The sequence below is a fragment of the Scyliorhinus canicula genome, chromosome 7 (genome assembly GCF_902713615.1).
Source record: "Scyliorhinus canicula chromosome 7, sScyCan1.1, whole genome shotgun sequence".
In the NCBI taxonomy this organism is placed as follows: domain Eukaryota; kingdom Metazoa; phylum Chordata; class Chondrichthyes; order Carcharhiniformes; family Scyliorhinidae; genus Scyliorhinus; species Scyliorhinus canicula.
The window spans coordinates 62,039,970-62,057,520 of record NC_052152.1 but is presented as its reverse complement, the minus strand read 5'-3'; the positions used below and the strand labels follow the sequence as shown (position 1 = coordinate 62,057,520).

At 44.9% G+C, this 17,551-nt stretch overlaps 1 protein-coding gene across 5 annotated transcripts in view; it reads left to right on the top strand.

The window, feature by feature from the left end:
• Positions 1–9,736: 9,736 nt before the first annotated feature.
• sytl5 (synaptotagmin-like 5) overlaps positions 9,737–17,551 on the top strand; it is a 280,747-nt gene continuing 272,932 nt past the window's right edge. For 4 of the 5 annotated variants that reach the window (XM_038802150.1, XM_038802146.1, XM_038802147.1 and 1 more), the window contains exon 1: positions 9,737–9,970. The gene's annotated coding sequence lies outside the window, so the exon portion shown is untranslated. The remainder of the gene's footprint in view (positions 9,971–17,551) is intronic. The other variant, XM_038802151.1, reaches the window with a different exon arrangement.

Below are 17,551 nucleotides of genomic sequence, written 5' to 3'. Positions count from 1 at the left end.
GCACTCTGTCCGCTAGATCCACCTCGGGGAGGGACGGTCAGGTCAAAGACCCCTTCCCCCACCAACTTCTCAAACATGCCACACACTGTACGGACTGCGTTCCCTCGATCCCCTCAGGCAGTCCCATGACACAGAGATTCTGCTTCCTGGAAAGGATCTCAAAATCCTCCACCTTCTCCCTCAAACTCTTTACCGTACTCCGCCATGAGCACCATTCCACCTCCAGTGAGGCCAGCCGGTCCTCATGCTCTCCAATTGACTCCTCCACCTCTGGAGTGCCAGACCCTGCACCTCTAGCCTCTGCTCCACTCTCTCGATAGCCGCCCTAAGCAGCTTCACCGCCTTTTCCAGGTCTTCTGAGGCCTCCAGCCTCTGCTGCTGGAACTTGGCATTCAAAAAGTCCACAAGTAGCTCAGTAAACCACTGGGTGGGCAACGATGCCCCAGCACCCTCTGCCATCTTTTCCTGTGTTGCACTTTGAATAAACTCTCTCTCAGGCTGCTATCTCTTACCCGTTACACTCCTCATCTGATAAGCCATAAACTGGCCCCAGCAATATAGCACTTCTATTCCTCAGTGTTCATGCACCTCACACCAGCAAACACCCCTTAAGTATTGTGTAAAAGGACCAGAAATTCCCCATCGTGCGGGAGCCACCAAATTTGCAACCACTTACTCCATGGCTGCCATCGGAAGTCAATGCATCATAGTTACCTTTATTGGGGTTCAGGACCTTGGTCGCAGAATTAAGTACTTCACTATCTACCTTGATAAAGAATTCTATCATATTATGGTCACTCATCCCCAAGGTTCTCTCACAACTAGATTTCCAACTAATCCTTTCTCATTCCACAACACGCAATCCAAGATGGCCTGTTCCCTTGTTGGTTCCTCAATGTATTGGTCCAGAATTTCCTCCTGTATTGTTGTGGGACTAATTTGACTCCCCCAATCTATATGCAGATTAAAGTCACCCATAATCGCACATGTTCTTTATCACATGCATCTCTGATTTCCTGTCTAGTGTCCTTCCTGGTCTGAGGAGTTCCATGAGCATTTCCAGCTATTTATTCTCTACCTTGGCTACCTGCCTTCCTCTCACTCTCCCACTTCCTGACCTTTTCAATATTATGGAGGCGATGGAGCAAAGGTTTAAATTTATGGATTAGTTCGTAATCGTCAGCCATAATTGTTGCTTGTCTAGCAGTTGTCACCCTCTGGTCTTCAACATGGGTTATTATCATAGGAGGTTGGGGATTCTTAAATTCCTCAAAGAGAATGACCTCTCTCAGTGCCTCATAGGGAGGGATGCGTTGGAGCTGACAATTTTACATGCCTTCATCTTGTAGCCTGTTATGTTTTGCAGACCTTGCCATAGACGGCGGGGATCCATGTGGCTAGCCTGGGACTCGAGCTTGGTCCGGTATCTTTGATGGATTACTTTCGATCATATCTGGCTTTCTTGTAGAAGTCAGGGTTGTCTGACTTGAACACCTCAGACCTTGACTTCAGCAAGCAGTGGATATCCCTGTTCATCCAGGGTTTCTGGCTAGGAAACACGCGGATTTGCTTCTTTGGCACACTTACTAATGAAGTCCGTTACTGTAGTGGCGTACTCTTTCAGGCTGGTCGCAGAGTTTTAAAATATTGACCAGTCCACTGACTCGAAGCAGTCCCATGGGAGATCATCCGATTCCTCAAACCAACAATGCACAACTTTCTTTGACGGATTCTCCCACTTCAGTTTTTGCTTGTAAGCCGGGAGCAGGAGCACAGCTTTGTGGTCAGATTTGCCAAAGGGTGGGCGGGCGATAGAGTGGTAGGCATGTTTGATATTTGTGTCACAGTGGTCCAGGATGTTTGGGCCTCTGGTGGAACAGGTGACGTGTTGGTGGTAACTTGGTAGTATGCTCTTCAGCTTGGCCTGATTGAAGTCCCCAGCTACAATGAACAAGGCCTTGGGTCCTTGTTTTTGATTCCCCATGCTCTGAATCCTGACATAGCTTCCCATCCCCCTGTCCTATTAGTTTAACCCTCCCCAGCCATTCTAGCAAGTCCCCCCCCCCCCCCCCCCCCCCCCCCCCCACCCGTCCCCTGTACCGGTCATGTATTAGAGAGACTGGGGAAAATGGCATTTATCACAGGTTGGATCAAAATTTTGATAAGCCTTACATTATTTAACTTTGGAATGATGGATACGATGTAAGAGTTTAAATTGTTAAACCATGTCTTGCACAAACGGATTAGAAATGTCCATGAGAAAGAATAGACTTCCAGTTATCTTCTGATAAGTCTGAAACAAAATTTTGCTCCCAAAGACTTTTTAAGTAGAAAACAAAGGGCACTGTAGTGAAAAGATAAAAAAATATAATTTGGAATTGAGTCGCCCAACAAAAAGATTTAGCTCTAATATAGTGGGGAAATATTACCACACTTTTCCAAAGTGTCGGTTCTGGTGAGAAAATTGGTGAGAATAAACTCACCAAATAATGAGCCTCTTCACCTACGTGATTCACGTAGGCATCTTGCCTCTGATTTGCTCACCCCGGGAAAACTTAGTCTCTGCATTCAGTCAGATGCTCCTTTTAAACACATCCCTAGCACGCCCCTGCTCTTATCCCAGGCCATTGGGGGATGGCTGCCAGGAAGACAGCACCAAGATTTTCGACGGGAATGGAGCCCTTACAAAACTCTTGAGTGGTGTGGAGCAGAGGCATAGCATTCTCCACCCGTATTCCCGCAGACATCCATCAACCAAGGTCACTAACCCCTGGGAAGCAGTAGCCGCAATAGTGACTGCCAGCTTGCTACATAAGAGGACTGGCTAACAGTGCCAGAGGATGAAGAATGATCTTCTTCGTGAGCCAGGGTAAGTCTACCTTTTGATATATACTGGTGCACCCCTTCACACCTCTACGGTGATCTCTCACCCAGCCACGTTACGGATTCCCAACACTTTTCATGCCACCCTCCCTCCCCATGCCCCCACTCCACATGTTCCCCCCAGATGATAATCTGCTCCTCACATCCCCACTCCCATTCACGTCCCAAGCATTCCAAACGTCATCTCCAAAAGACCTGGCAGGGTTCCCAGTTACACTCTCTCCATCTGTCTCATTGCAGGACAAGGTCAAACACACCTGGCATGAGCGGGCATTGCCTGCCAATGTCATGCTCGAGCTGAGATGCCTATGCCCTTTGAGGAGAGAGTCCTTGAGCTGGTAGGTGTGGAGCAGGACTCTACCTGTGAGGGCGAAGTGAGGGCAGCAGGCAAAAGTGAGAATCATCAAAACATGTAGTCATGATGCAAGCTCGTTCTCCCATCATTTATTCCCTATGTGGAATGGATGCCACCTGGCTTCCCTTGCAGGTAAGTCAGACAACCAGCCCAGACCATCCTTGTGTCCTCTACAGACCAGAGATCCGAGCAGCTCGAAGGGAGACATCAGAGACGAGCATCGAAGCGGCATCACATCTGTCATTCGCATCCTCCAACAGCGCAGATACTCACACCTTGGTGGGATTAACCAGTAGGCATGCTTCTGGATTACTAAATGTGTGAGCACCTCACAGCTGAAGACCCACAGCAGGTGGTGGAAGGAAGATCCCAAGGAACCCACATCCTTTTGTACAAGGCTGTCTTTGATCTCAGAAAAGCCCTTTGACTCAGTAAATTGAATTGTCCTTTGGATTATGCTACAGTGATATGGGTGACTTGCTAAATTCACAGACATTACCCCTCTCCTAAATGATATTATGCTAATAACAGTAGTATGCAATGTCTCCACTGCAGACCCATTCCTTGTAAAAATGCATCAAACAGGGGTGCAACATTGCACCAAAACTATTCCTGTCTTTCTTGCTGCAACTTCCCCGTCTGCACGTCCTCCCCGTGTGTGCGTGGGTTTCCTCCGGGTGCTCCGGTTTCCTCCCACAGTCCAAAGATGTGCGCGTTAGGTGGATTGGCCATGCTAAATTGCCCGTAGTGTAAGGTTAATAGGGGGATTGTTGGGTTACGGGTATACGGGTTACGTGGGTTTAAGTAGGGTGATCATTGCTCGGCACAACATCGAGGGCCGAAGGGCCTGTTCTGTGCTGTACTGTTCTATGTTCTATGTTCTGTGTTCTAACTTGCTGCTAACAGATTTGCCCCCAAGGACTCACTCCTCAGAGGGTATTGGGCATCTCAGCTCAGGCATGACATCGGCGGGCAATGCCCACTCACACTGGTTGTGTTTGCAATGAGACAGATGGGAGAGTGTAAGTGGGAGTCCTGCCAGATCATGTGGTGATAACTTATCATACTGATGGCAAACGCTTCAACCTCAACTGGCAGAAGACTAAAAACAAGAGAACAGCCACTTCTATAATAGAACTACAACAAATGTAACCGTTAATTCTCCCTCTAAAATGAACTAAAACAGATAGTTAAAATTTAGATTACCCAATTATTTTTTCCAATTAAGGGGCAATTTAGCGTGTCCAATCCACCTACTCTGCACATTTTTGGGTTGTGGGGGCGAAACCCACGCAGACACGGGGAGAATGTACAAACTCCACACGGACAGTGACCCAGAGCCGGGATCGAACCTGGGACCTCAGCGCCGTGAGGCGGTTGTGCTAACCACTAGGCCACCGTGCTGCCCTAAAACAGATAGTTGACGTATTCACCAAAGCCTACAGGAGCATGGGACGTTCTCTGAACACCAAGAAGACCAAAGTCCTTTATCAAACCCAACCCAGCCAAATGTACCAATTCCTTCACCTTAAATTGAGATTCATGGCAAAGTGCTGGAAAATGTTCCTTCCCATATCTACATGCTTGAGTTTTTATTTATTTATAAATCTTTTTATTCTTCTCATTTTTAACATTTTCATCAATAAGCAACCAAAGAAAAAACAAACAAAAACAATCACAATAACAATCCCTCACACGCTCAATATACAGAGCAAAAAATACACCCGAACATTCCAGGTAAAAAACACAAATTAACAATCAATCCGTAAACAGCGTAACCAAAGACAACAATACCGCCAAGCCTGCCCCCATGTTCAATGGCCACCAATTCTTGGAAGTGCATAATAAACAGCCCCCATGAATTGTGAAACCCTTCCTTCATCCCCTTCAGCTGCGACTTCACCTTCCCAAGAGTCAAAGAAATTCAAGTAGGTCCCCCCCCCCGCCAAGCTGTGTCACAGGATGGAAAAGCTGACATCCAACCCAGCAGGACCCGTTTCTGGGGCAGACCCACGATCCTCATATTTTGCTGCCTAAATCTGTTTTCCAGGTTCACCAGTTTGACTCGCAGACCCTGGTTGACCTCCACCATCCTCTGCAGCTCCTCGCCCATCGAGGTGAGTTGATCACTGTGTTGCAACAAGCTTCTTGCACGCCCTTCAGTTTCACACCCTGCTCCCACACCTCGGCTGATGTCTTCGACACTGCCGCCTTCACCGGGCAAGCGTCTCCTCCACCAGCATCTTCAATGCTGCCATCATCTCCTTCCAAGGGCTGGTTTAGCACAGTGGGCTAAACAGCTGGCTTGTAATGCAGAACAAGGCCAGCAGCGCGGGTTCAATTCCCGTACCAGCCTCCCCGAACAGGCACTGGAATGTGACGACCAGGGACTTTTCACAGTAACTTCATTGAAGCCTACTTGTGACAATAAGCAATTATTATTATTCCTCATCACCTCCATCCGCTTTGCAAATTCCGCAACCATCATCTCGGTCACCTTTTCTGCCGTGAACAGTGTGGCCCCGCCCAGCGACCCAGCCTCCGCCATCCTTCTAGTTGCCGAGCAGTCCCTTCCATTCAACAGCGAACTTTCATTCGCCCTCTTCTTCACAACAGCTTTCCTTTAGGTTTTGGTCATCCTTCTTCCTTATGTCTTCCTGCACTTATTTAACGGAAAATTGCTCCCGGGACTGGGCATTAAATTCTAAAAAATCAAGCCTCAAGCAGGAGCCGTCCAAAGTGCGACCTCCTCCTACATGCCGCCACCGGAGGTCTACATGCTTGGGATTTTGATTTCTTGAAATCATACCTTTTTTAAAATAAATTTAGAGAACCCAATTCATTTTTCAAATCCACCTAACCTGTACATCTTTGGGCTGTGGGGGTGAAACAGTCACAAACACGGGGATAATGTGCGAGCGCCACACGGAGAGTGACCAGGATCAGGATCGAACCTGGGATCCTGGCGCCATGAGACAGCAGTGCTAACCACTCCGCCACCATGCTGCCCTTCTTAAAATCATACCTGATACTAAACTCAAGTCTATTCGGCAGTAGCTCTCCTTCTGCTTCTTTACAGTGCTAAAGCTCAGATAACTAATAGACACTATATCGTGGCCCCAGCGCAGCATCATCAACATTGGCTTAGAAGGATTTTGTGAAATAGGCTCAAGGATAAAAGAACAAATTTGTTTGTCCTCCAAGACAAACCTATGCCAAATATAGAGGCCATGAGATTCTCACATCAACTGAGATGGACGGACATGACGCCAGAATGCCCGCATCAAGACTGCTCAAACAGATGCTCTACTCGGAGCTATGCCGGGGAACTTATTAACACATGGGAGAAAGGAATTGCTTCAAAGACAATCTCAAAGTCTTTATGAACATCCTCATGAATATCTGTTCTAGCAACATCAACATATGGGAAGAATTGTCTAATGTTGACCAAAATGGTGATCCATCATCACAAATGGTTTTAATATCATTCAATTAACAAGTGCAGCCCTGGCAAAATGACGAGGGAGATGGAATGAGGAACAGCCTTTCAAAGTGTCACGTGAGAGTACCTTTAAGAAATGAGTGTTTATAAATGGGTGTGTATATAAACATCTGTAGTGAGAGTACTTTTAAGAAATGGGTGTTTATTACTGCAGTGATGTCAGAGAGTGGGTGGAGCTGGGCTGTCTGTCAGATTTTTACTTTCTATCTCTTTCGTATTCAAGCTGCTTTAATTCTTTCTCATGTTCCATTTGTTTAATTTGTAACTGAATTTTTGCCATTTCCAATGAATCAAACTAAATCTCAGGCAACTTTAAATGCTTAGCCACTGCCATAATTACCTCATCATTTTGCATTTTGTTAGGTAATGTCAACTGCAATGTTTTTGCCAAATCTAACAATCTGCTTTTAATCTCTGTCCGTAAGGTACTGCGTGTGACCATCTCCACCCCCAAAACCTTCAGACCCGCTGAAAGAGCCATTGTCCACAACACACTCCCTACTTAAACTAAAATACCAAACCTGAAAAGCAACCACAATATGCTCACCCCTCACTGTCTTCAAATCCGAACCACACACTGTTAACTATTACAATTCCACAGCTCTTCCCTGAAGCTTTCTCTATCTGGTTGATGCTCTGTAACAAGACTCAAATAAGAAACCTTTTCATTAAGAGTTCCTATCTTACTTGACAGCTTCAGGCCAATCCACATCCAAAAACCTGCTCTGAAAACTCTGCTCATATTCTGAAAGCTGTGACAAATTCCACCACAACATCAGAGACAATAAACAACAACCTAAATTTATCAAAAATATTCTCAATAAAATAATCCCCAACAGTCTAAAAAAAATTTGAAGTCAGCCTTTCCCCTAATGTTAATGGATCAATTCTTCCTTGGGCCATACTCTATCATTGAAACACGTTTCATTGAAAGCCATCCATTAGTTTTTGAGATATTGTCACCTCCACATTCCGGCGCCTGTTTGGGGAGGCTGTTATGGGAATTGAACCATGCTGCTGGCTTGCCTTGGTCTGCTTTCAAAGCCAGTGATTTAGCCCAGTGAGCTAAACAGCCCCTATCTTGGGGTGGGGGGGGGGGGGGGGTTATACACAGAAGGTACCCCAGAAGATGCACAGGGAGACCCCCTGGAAGTCCACACACAAGGATTGCATGACAATTGTCCTTGAAATTTAAACTCCCAATGGCAATTACTCTGTACTTGGAATCAGCTGATAACTCCAATTTAGATAGGGAACTTCAGATGTTTCTGACTACTTCCCTGTCTCAACTACCTCCTGACATTAAAAGAAGCAGAGTGAGAACCCGACAGTGATTGCCACTCCTCAGAAGTTCTGGGCTAATTTGTTTACGAACAAACAGGGTGAACACGTCTGTGCAGTGGGGGAAGTAAAATTATTTTCAGTCAAGATTCCCTTCCTCCCTCAGTCTCTGCAAAGCAAGGCCTCGTCCTTCATATTTTCAAACCCCACCCCAATTCCTTGTGCCTTTCTTTTTGATTTAAGCACCTTCTTGCCCTCCCTCCATTTACATTCTCCTATCAATCTTCTTCCCTCAACACCCCCACTCTACCAGCTCTTCAACGTTGACTCTACTCTTCTGCTGTCGAACTCAAACGACACCAACTCTTTCTTGCAAAGCCCCCAGGCCAATTCGCCAAATTGCATCCAAAATTCTGCTTCCCATATCCTATTCCACACCCATCAACCCCCTCCTTGTTTACAATTCCCACCGATATTTATGCTTCTCCCTCACTCTTACTACTTGTGTGTCCTGTACATTGTGGAATTCCATCCCTAAACCCTTCAGCCTCTCCACCTCCATTCCCCCTTTCAGACCCTCCTCCTTAAAACCCAGCCCTGACCAAGCATTTGTTCATTCTTCCATTTTGATTATAACTGTATATTTTTCAACATAAATTGCAATATGGTGTGCCCAAAAAATAAAAAAAGCACATTCTGCAAATTAAAGTGAAGGTTGTGATGATAATTATGAATAATTTTGAAAGCGGAATGATACATGTACACTTCTCCAGTCTAGACCCTGGGAGATGTAAAATATCGGTTGCAGAACGAGATTTAAATACTGACTCGGGAATGATTCTTGGAAACTGAAGTTGATGTAGAGGAACACCTTGAAATTGTTGCAACAATGCAAATGTTCAGTATGAAATGAAATGAATATCGCTTATTGTCACAAGGGGCTGGTTTTTAGCTCACAAGGCTAAATCGCTGGCTTTTAAAGCAGACCAAGCAGGCCAGCAGCACAGTTCGATTCCCATCCCAGCCTCCCCGGACAGGTGCCGGAATGTGGCGACTAGGGGCTTTTCACAGTAACTTCATTGAAGCCTACTCGTGACAATAAGCAATTTTCATTTTCAAGTAGGCTTCAAATGAAGTTACTGTGAAAAGCCCCTAGTCACTACATTCCAGCACCTGTTCAGGGAGGCTGGTATGGGAATTGAACCATGCTGCTGGCCTGCCTTGGTCTGCTTTCAAAGCCAGCGATTTAGGTCTGTGCTAAACCAGCCCATTGTATCGAATTAGAGATGCGAGTGTTGGACTGGGGTGAGCACAGTAAGAAGTCTTACAACACCAGGTTAAAGTCCAACATGTTTGTTTCAAACACTAACTTTCGGATCACTGCCTGAGGAAGGAGCAGTGCTCCTAAAGCTAGTGTTTGAAGCAAACATGTTGGACTATAACCTGGTGTTGCAAGACTTTTTACTGTATCGGAATAGAATAATTGCAGGAACCAATTAAGACTTCCACTTGGGGAAAACCTCTGTTTTTAGACCCCGCAGATCCATGTGATTTATAATTTATTCTCTTGTCAATTACAACGTTTGCTCAAATTCAAGAAGCAACACATCTCGCTCCACCAAAACACGAGACTAAAGTTTTGAATATCTCGCCCAAGACCAGTAGGATTGCTCGTTTCCAGTTTGAGTCCTGGCTTCTCCGCCGTGGTGAGGACCCGCCCCTTTGAAGGCTGAGACCTCCAGCTGTCGGGAGGTTGGTGTTCGGGCCGGTGTGAAAGCAGGAACACGGAAGAGGAATAAAAGCAATCAGCAGCTGTTTCAATGTAACCCCCCCACCAAGACCTCCCGTCACCACCATCAGCACCCAGAGCTGCAAGTAGCCAGTGAGAGAAAACAGAGGGCTGGATCCAGTGGCGGAGTCTGGCTGCACACACAACCCTGCGTTATAAGGTAAGACGTCTGTCTATATGGGAACTGGGCACGATTTGATCCATGCAGGCAGGAGTGTAAGCAGTTCTTGCACAACACGTATTGGATCGACCTAGTTCATTCAGGGTGTGGAACTAATTGTGTGTGAGAGAGAGAGCAGGGGCAGCACGATGCTCTCTGTTTTCTTGCCATCATCACCGGCAACATTGGCGCTAGTGACAGGGGTGGCAGGGTGACGGGGTAGACCTTCTACCTTCAGCTGTAGGTTGGGAAATTCGAAGTAGGTGGATTTTGGGGTCCTCGTATAATGGGCACGAATCTAGATCTCTTAAACACTCTGGCGGCAAACGTGATTCCTGTTTATTGTGAAAGTGTGCTCTGATCGGAGCTGTTGCGAAGAAATTCTGAGGGCTGGTGTTCAGATGTTGCAGCATCGTTTCCCGGAGCAGCGAGTGAGAGAGCCCGTTTGGTGGAGGAGGACAGGGCAGGAACATCCCTTGGACATTATCCGTCCCGTTTAGTCCTTTGACAGGCTTATTTACCCTTCAGTCTGGAGGTGGCTATTTGTTTACTTTGTTGCTTGATACCATCCGACGCTGCCAAATAAATCACAGAACAGAATTGAGAAGTAGCTCCAGCCTGAGTTGTGTGAGGATGCTGGGGGGGCACTGTGCTTTCCCAGCTGCTGTTACGCTGCTCCCGTTGTTGCTTCCTGACGAGCTTCCCTGCTATCGCTTCCTCACTGTTCTTTCGGATCTTCCCCTGCCTGCACAAACGCTGCAGATAAATCTGCTGTAAATATTCTGCTTCAATGTTATTTTCGTTAAAAGACTGCTGCCCGCAGCGAATTCAGGTTTAAGGTTTAGTGATTAAATGAAGGTGTGCAAGGATATTTTTTAAAGTTGGAAATGTGCAGAAAGCTCCAAAATCTGTAAAACGAATCAGTCAGATTGATGGTTTTGTGTGCAGACCTTTGGTTAGAACATCCCAATCGTCTTTTCTCTTTCCAGATCTTGATGGAGTCACAATGTACGTCTTTCCCTCGGTTAATAGTTTCAATCTGTTCCTGAAAAGGTGTGCTGAACTAAAAAAAATAATCACTTTCCCATAAGGAAGCATACCAGGAGGGTGTGTTATGTTCCTGACTTGTAATTTTTAGATTAAAACCTTTTGACTGCCTTGAAAATAAAATCATTAGTCCCCAAATCCTTTCTGCCAGCACAGTAGTGCCGAGGACCCATGTTCGATTCTGGCCTTGGGTGACTCTGTATGGAGTTTCTATGTTCTCCTTGTCTCTCTGTGGATTTCCTCCAAGTGCTCCAGTTTCCTCCCACAGTCCAAGGATGTGCAAATTAGGTGGGTTAGCCATGCTAAATTGCCCCTTAATGTCCAAAGATGTGCATGTTAGGCGGATTGGCCATGATCTTTGTGCGGGATTCTGGGGATAGGGTGAAGGAGTAGCCTGGGTGGAGGCTTCTTTCAGAGAGTCGGTGCAGACTCGATGGGCCAAATAGCTTCTTTCTGCAATGTAGCGATTCCATGGATACTTCTTACTCTTTCTTCTCAGCTTCCTGCCTCCCTTTCGCCAACTCATGCTTGCTGCTTTGATCCCAACCTTTCTGCTTACCACCTCTCCTGGCCTCCTCTCTGCTTCGCATTCGCCGCTTCCTATTTGCCCCGCTCCTGATCCATCGCAGTCTCCCCCTCACCATCTCGCTCTTGAGCCCTCACTAAATGCAAGGACTCAAGAGAGGTGAGGTGAGCAGGAGGCAATGAGGAGGTTGAGATAGGATTGGTGAGCAGGAACCAGTGAGTGAGAGGGAGTCATGCGGTTGGGATGGGGCAATGAGCAGCAAATGGAAAGCAGGTAGCAGTGAATAGGAGGGAATGAGATCATTGGGAGAGGTGGCATGGTGGGAGAGAGTAAGGGAGTTGGGAGAGATGAGGAGCGGGAGAGAGTAAGGGAGGTGAGGAGCGGGAGGGAGTAAGGGAGTTAGGAGAGTAGGTCAGCAAGAGAGTAAGGGGGTCGGGAGAGCTGGTGAATGAGAGGGAGTCAGTGGTCAGGAAAGGTGGCGAGCAAGGTCGCAGGAAAGGTTTAAAGAAACAGACTGAGCATGTGTGGTAACTGCAAAAACTAAAATGGAGGCCATGATCGGCAGTAATACAGTATTCAGCTAAGCTCCCTAATTTATAACCGCACTAAAACAAAAATGCATTATTAGAATACACTTTAAACAGGGGATATCAATATTTTCAGCATTTGTATTTCAGATTTCCGATACTTGCAGTTTTAAAAAAATACATTTATTCCCCTGCATTACGTGTAACAACGTGATATTCACATTGTGCTGTTCACAACCATTGGATATCAGCCATCCTAAAGCACCTCAGCCAATGAAGCACTTTTGAAGTGCAGTTACAGTAGTAATGTTGGAAATATGACACACAGCAAGATCCCACACTCAGCAATGTGATAATGTCCAGGGGGGGAGGTGGTGGCATAGTGGGTATTGTCACTAGCCTAGTAATCCAGAGATCCAGGATTATGCTCTGGGGATCCAGGTTCAAATCCCACCACTGAAGGAATCTGGAGTTGAAGATTAAGGGGCAGCACAGTGGCATAGTGGTTAGCACTGCTGCCTCAAGGTCCCACGCACTGCCCATGTGGAGTTTGCACATTATCCCCATGTCTGCTTGGGTCTCACCCCCCACAACCCAAAGATGTGAAGGGTAGGTGGATTGGCCACGCTAAATTCCCTTAATTGGAAAAAAAATGAAAAAATAAGTTTAAAAAAAAAGTTAATGATGACCATTGTTGATTGTTGTAAAACCCCATCTGGTTCGCTGATATCCTGTAGCGAAGTAAACCTGGTCTGGCCTACATTTGACTTCAGACCCACAGCAACATGGTTGACTCTTTACTGCCCCCTCAAGGGTAATTAGGGATGGCCAATAAATGCTGGTCCAGCCAGCGATGCCCACGTTCTATGGACAAATATATGTTTTAAATCTGTTAATCTGTTGATGATTGAGGGTTAAATATTGGCCAAAGTTAATTCCCCTGTTCTTTTTCAAATGGGACTCCTCAGTAGTGCTCCTGAGTGTCAATCTTGATTGTTGTGTTCAAATCCTGTAATTGGACTACTTCAATCTACAATATTCTGACTTTGAGGCAAGAGTGTTAACCACAGAACCATGGCTGACCTATTAACGAAATGGCAACAGTGTTCTTTACAAGTAAAATATTGTTAAATGAAACATAATAAATCTTACACAGAGCTAGATCAAAGAATGTGCTATAGATCTGATTATTGCACAAAGCTATTTTGTTTTAAATGCCATGATAATGCACACCAGGATGTGGTGGTAGCAATGTAGCAGGTACACGCGTCGCAGGGCACTCGTCCTAGTGATTACTAAGACTGTAATGATGGAACAATGTTTGCAAAGAGCAAATATAAATTTTCCTAGCAGATGGTGGCCAGCACTGCATTTGGGCTTCTGCATGCAAGGGAGAGAATTTTATGTTCTTGAGAGAATTTTACATGGAGTAGAAATGGAGCGTGAAACTTCACTGCTGGCATTCCCTATGGATTTCTCAGATTGATAGAGTATGTTATGGTCTAGCTGCGGCAATTGTTGTTTTCAGGACACAAATAGCTTAATCTTCAGTACATGTTCAATTTACATCATTAAATCGCCTAAATTCTAACGCAAAGACGATTCCATTATCCCGTGCTTCCATTAGGGAACCGCTCTTGCAAGATGTGTGGATTGGTGAATCAAAATGACTGCAATCACCATGAATGCACCTCCCTTACTCCCTTACTGGGAATCCAGATTAATGAAGAACCCCTACGGTCTGCATTTTCATGCTGGTTTTAATGAGAAAAATAGAGAAAAAGAGTCAGAGAGGTTTACAGCATGGTAACAGGCCCTTTGGCCCAACTTGTACATTCCGCCCAGTTTTTACCACTAAGCTAGTCCCAATTGCCCGCATTTAGCCCATATCCCTTTATACCCATCTTACCCATATAACTGTCTAAATACTTTTTAAAAGACAAAATTGTACCCACCTCTACTACTGCCTCTGGAAGCTCGTTCCTGACACTCACCATCCTCTGTGTGAAAAAATTGCCCTTCTGGACTCATTTGTACCAGGGAGGAAGACGAGGGTGAATAACCTTAACATTTGAGCAGGAGCAGTCTTGAGTGAAATTAAAAAGCACTTCTCTACCCTGAGGAAATCTGGAACACTGCACCCTGAAATGTTTCTGGTGCTGGTTCTGGTGACATATGTCAAGATAATCAGGTCAGATGATTAAGGGCTACGGATCAAAAATGGATCTGTTTGAATGGCGGAACAGACTCAAACGGTTTATAGGAACTCCTGTTCCAATGAGACCGGACAGCATATCACTTAGCATCTGAAAGAAAGTGATGGGTTGTACAATGAACAATTGGGCTTTGGGATTTTATATCAATGATATTGTGATCATGTTCTGATGAAAGGTCATCATACGGGCATTAGATTTGGTTCTATCTCCAGATATGCTGCCTGGCCGACTGAATTTTTCCAGCATTTTCCATTTAAGTTTTGGGTTTTCAACATCCACCGTATTTTGCTTTTTTATTTTGTGATCAAATTGACTTTATTTGTGCAAATGGAAACCTAATGCTGGAAATCTCAATCTCTATATCTCCAGCCAATTTTATTTGTTTACTTGAGTGCTTTTATCTTGACATGCAATTTACTAGCATGCCGTATGCTCTTATCTTGACATTCATTTTTAAGCATATAATTATTATAAAGGTAAACATAATGTTAGGTTTATCTAACTGTTGCTGCATGAATTTAACTACTTATCAACTAAGCTGTTCCTTCATTAACAAGACACAATGTTTACTAATATTATACAAAAGTTTGAGAACACGCACAAACAGACTCAAAAACAGCTTCTTCTCTGCTGTTACCAGACTCCTAAATGACCCTCTTATGGACTGACCTCATTAACACTACACCCCTGTATGCTTCACCTGATGTCGGTGTTATGTAGTTACATTGTGTACCTTGTGTTGCCCTATAATGTATTTTCTTTTATTTCCTTTTCTTTTCATGTACTTAATGATCTGTTGAGCTGCTCGCAGAAAAATACTTTTCACTGTACCTTGGTACACGTGACAAGAAACAAAATCCAAATCCCAGTATTTACTGACAGTCAAAATGTGACAAAAAATCCTTTTTCTTTAAAATTTTTAATATACTTTTACTTGAGGGAATTTGTTTCATATTAAAAGGTCATGTTTTTTCCTGTCTTCTTTGAAAATAGAAATTGTGGTTCTGTGTAATAGCAATCTGATAGATCAGTTCAATATGATAATCTATATCAGGGAAGATAAAGCCACAAGGAAATGTTAAACTGGCAGTAATTCTCTTGGTAAACAGAAGCAAATAACTTACAATTATATATGACCTTTCACCTCAGAATTTCACCAAGTGCTAAATAGCCAACATTTTACTTTTTGAAATGTAGATGTAAATGGCAGCTAGATTGCACAAAGTAAGGTTCCACAACCACAAATTAGATAAATGACCACACAATCTGTTGAATGGCATTGGTTGAGGGACAATAGGAGGATTACCCTGCTCTGAATGGGGTTTGAACTTATTACTGACTGACTGCAACACAGGGTGCTTCTGAGCGATGGCAGAATAATTCATTGAATTTTCAGCTTTCTTTATTGGTCTATGATTTGCTGCTCAAAATAACAAAAGCTTATGGTGTTCATTTGAGAAATTAAGGAAATGTGACACGTGTCCCAGAATACTACAGTGCAGAAGAGGCCCTTCGGCCCATCAAGTCTGCACCGACGCATAAAAGGCCCTGACCTGCACACCTAATCCCACTTGCCAACACTTGGCCCATAGCCATGAATGTTATGGCGTGGCAAGTACTCATCCAGGTACTTTTTAAAGGATGTGAGATATCCCGCCTCTACCACCCTCCCAGGCAGTGCATTCCAGACCACCACCACTCTCTGGGTAAAAACGTTTTTCCCCAAATCCCCCCCGAAACCTCCCATCCCTCACTTTGAACTTGAGTTCCCTCATAACTGACCTCGAACTAAGGGGAGCAGCTGCTCCCTATCCACCCTGTCCATGCCCCTCATAATCTTGTAAACCTCCATCAGATCACCCCTCAGTCTTCTCTGTTCCAGAGAAAGCAACCCAAGCCTATCCAACCTCTCTTTATAATTGAAATGTTCCATCCCAGGCAACATTCTGGTGAATCTTCTCTGCACCCCCTCTAGTGCAATCACATCGTTCCTATAATGTGGCAACCAAAATTGCACACAGTACTTCAGCTGTGGCCTCACCAAGTTCTATACAACTCTAACATGACTTACCTGCTTTTATAATCTATGCTCCGATTAACCTGTGCTCTGATTGATAAAAGCAAGTGTCCCACATGCCTTTTTCACCACCTTATTAACCTGCCCTTCCGCCTTCAGAGATCTATGGACAAAAATGCCACGGTCCCTTTGTTCTATGGAACTTCCCAGTGTCAGACCTTTCATAGTATACTTTCTTGTTAAATTACTCCTTCCAAAGTGTATCGCCTCTCACCTTTCAGGGTTAAATTCCATCTGCCACTTATCCACCCATTTGACCATCCCGTCTATATCTTCCTGTCACCCATGACACTCAACTTCATATGCATTTCCTTTGTTGTTATGCTTTAATGGCAATTACATTGTTAAACAGGTGTTGGGTTATATAAATGGGCACAGCTGGATTACTAAATTTCCTTTTGATGTTCTGATTTCTGTGACAGTACCCCTCCAGGGCTGTCTCCACCCCCACCCTCCCCCGCCCCCGGCCAATGTTTAGGGTGCACCTTACTGCTGCCAAAATGAGTCGTTTCCCTGCGGGGGTTGAGGATAGTTGCTCTTATCGCTTTTCAAGGGGGGCCCGCTAATCTTGCACACATGTTCAGGTCCTGTCCCAAGGTTGTGGGGTTTTGGGATTCCTTTTCCAGCACTATGTCAGCCATCCTGAACATTGAGCTGGAGCTCTGTCCTTTAGCTGCTATATTTGTGGTCTTGAATGTGCCGGAGCTGTGGACGGGCACGTGGGCAGATGTCTTTGCCTTTGCGTCATTGGTTGCTTGGAGGCGAGTCCTGTTGAGTTGGAGTTTGGCAATGCCATATAATGCCTTTTTTGCACCTTGGGAAGGTCAAATACACCTTGAGGAGGTCAATTGAAATGGTCTAACGGAGATGACAACCATTTATACTATTACTGTTAGCTGTTGTGGAGGGGGGGGGGGGGGAGTACTTGGGGGGGGGGGAGGGGGTCTGCTTGTTTCAAGAGGGGGTTGTGTACATTAGTTTATTCTTTTTAGTTTACAGTTACTGTTGTTTGTATTTTTGTATAAAATGACAAAAGCTTAACAAAAATAATTTTAAAAAAGCAATACCAGGGGACAAGATATATTACAAAAGGGAAGGGCAGAAAAAGTGGAATGGTCTGGGAAAGTTCATAGGCAGTGATGGAAGAAAAGTAACTTCACACCATGGGAATCAAGCTGTTAGAGAATG